Source organism: Leguminivora glycinivorella, chromosome 10 (genome assembly GCF_023078275.1).
Source record: "Leguminivora glycinivorella isolate SPB_JAAS2020 chromosome 10, LegGlyc_1.1, whole genome shotgun sequence".
Classification (NCBI taxonomy): domain Eukaryota; kingdom Metazoa; phylum Arthropoda; class Insecta; order Lepidoptera; family Tortricidae; genus Leguminivora; species Leguminivora glycinivorella.
In genome coordinates, this window is record NC_062980.1 from 4,604,842 (window position 1) to 4,607,853 (window position 3,012).

Consider the following 3,012-nt stretch of genomic DNA (forward strand, 5'->3'; position numbering starts at 1 on the left):
AAGCCTGTATTCTCATAAAGTTTCGTGAGGATCCACTATCCTGAGGGCTGCTTCGACTGCCTTCGCCAGCTCCACAGTCTCGTCTAAGGCTTTCTGGGCTTTCGTCTCGAGGTGAGCGGTGTCTGCCTCCTGGAATTACAGAATTGTAAATTCTAAAATTGATAGATAGATAGATAAATCATTATAAAAGAAAACTCATAAATTAATAAAAAAGAGACAGGAAAAAAAAACAATAATAAATACATACATATAATCACGCCTGTATCCCATAAAGGGGTAGGCAGAGCACAACTCAAGTTTGAGTGCCACTCTTTCCAGTCAAGAAGTTGGAAGAAAAATAAATTATGACATTGCAGTGACGGTTGCCGGCCTCTCGTCTACGCCAGAATTTACCCATGTCACAGTCGACTGTCTACGACACCCACGGGAAGAAAAGGGTGGTGAAATTCTTAACACTCCTCCTAAATAAACATACAAAAAATAACTAATATACATAAACCAAACAATAACAGGTTGCTTAACCGAAACGTAAAGGTGTTACATAAATTAATGACAATAAAAGAACGTGATATTGATAAAATATAATCAATAGATTTTGTAATAGAGTAGTCAAGTTACCTAAACGTGATGAGAAGAATGTGCACACGTGATCAATAATAGTAATTATTTAATTGGGGCGATCAGATCTAAAAAAATCAAAGAATCGAAATAATTTTACAAAGAAACAAATAAATAAATAGATAATTTACGGCATTCCTTAGATATCGACTTTTGTTCGTAAGCCGTTTTCAAAATTTGAGATAAGAGTTCAATTTGTCGGATTTTTTTCTTTATTATAAATTAGTTCTGATTTTTAACCCCGATGCAAGAACGACGTGGTGTTATGAGTTTGACGTGTCTGTCTGTCTGTCTGTTTGTGTGTCTGTCTGTGGCATCGTAGCTCCCGAACGGATGAACTTTGATGATTTAGTTTTTTTGTTCGAAATCTGAATTAGTCGGAAGTGTTCTTAGCCATGTTTCATGAAAATGGGTCCCCTATGTCGGAGGTTTGTCAAAATTTTATTTTTGGGTTTATTAACTTGGTAAACCTCACAATTTTTATAGTAAAATTTAGTTTGGCATTTCTTTTGTAGCATTTTGTTAACAGTTCCAACACTGCTGAAGTAAATAAATTTTACCGAAAGAGCATCTAATTTTAAATGTGTACAAAGCCTACAGCTATTTTATGGTTTTAAACACTTAATTAACGTTAACTGAAACAGTTGAAGTTCTATTTGTAATTGAGGCAGTTAATGAAAGATAAGGAATTCCCAGTGTCACAAAAGGTTCCCCTTGTTTTGGCATAATTTTACAATCGAGAATTCTTTTTGGCATAATCTATATTTGGCATATTTCACCTTTCGCATAATCTGTTATGGCATAGTATAGTTACGCATAATTTGTCTAGGCATATTTTTGTTTTTGTCCGAATATATTTCATGCATAAAGGTTATTCGCCGAATGGTTTTTATGCATAAATTATTTCTGCATAACATGGTTTAGTGGAAATTTACTACGCAGAATTTTTATCATAGAGTAATACTACTATATTAATGTTGCAGTTCTAACCTAACCTAACCGAAATTCTTGACAAAATGTTTTATTTGTTGAGGTCGCAGTTCTAACCTAACCAAACCGACTCTCTTAACAGCATTTAGTATGGGTGGATATTCTGATTTTAAGAAATATGCCAAATACAAATTATGCGAATTAATTTTATTCATAAAAACAATCGGCGTAAAAGCAGAATTATGCGAACTTATTTTCGGACAATGTGTTATTCGTATTATTTTTGATTATGACAAATAAGTTTTCTGCCAAATTAACATTCGGTGAAAATCGATTATGCGAAGTCTGTTATGCGAAAATCGTTTCGGACAATTAAAGTTATGCCAAATAGAGGGAACCCGTCACAAAAAACTGCCAACAAAAACTATTCCGGGTAAACTTAAGAAATGTACATATCATAGAACTACTAACTCTTTCGCTTATAACCTAACAACTAAATTAAAATTTTGGAAAAAACCCCGACAGCGACATAGTGGACCGATTTTTAAGAACACTCCCGACTTACTCAGATTTCAGACAAAAAAAACTAAATCCAAATCGGGTCATACGTTCAAGGAGTTACGATGCCACAGACAGACACACACACAGACAGACAGACAAACAGACAGACAGACAGACACACACACAGACAGACACGTCAAACTTATAACACCCCGTCGTTTTTGCGTCAGGGGTTAAAAATTAAAATTTTGAAAAAAAAAAAACCGACAGCGACATTGACCGATTTTAATGAAACATGGCTAAGAACACTCCCGACTAACTCAGCTTTCACACAAAAAAAAAACTAAATCTAAATCGGAGCATCCGTTCAGGAGCCATGACGCCACAGACAGACAGACAGACACGTCAAACATAACACCCCGTCGTTTTTGCGTTTGGGGTTAAAAAAAAGTAGTATGGTTAGATTCACAATAGGCGAAAAAACATAGAAATACATAGATAAAATGACAGAAAAAGATATACAACGAATTTGTCTGGAAGTGAGGATTGTAGCACATCACTTCACTATCACTATCATCACTACATAGTATAAAACAAAGTCGCTTTCTCCGTCCCTATGTCCCTATGTATGCTTAAATCTTTAAAACTACGCAACGGATTTTGATGCGGTTTTTTTTAATAGATAGAGTGATTCTAGAGGAAGGTTTACATGTGAAGGTATAGTACCCATGCGAAGCCGGGGCGGGTCGCTAGTTGATTAAAAAATGTTTAATGTAAAATAGACTTAAGATTAAAATGTCTAATCCTGACAATAGAAGTATTATCTAGCTAAATGACTCAACTACATTGTTGCAATCATAAGTATTCATTTAATTTCCACAGTTTGTTAATCTTTAACATCATTGTTAATAATGATAATAGTGTTCAACAAGCCATTTCAAACAAACCCACATTTAGCAAATG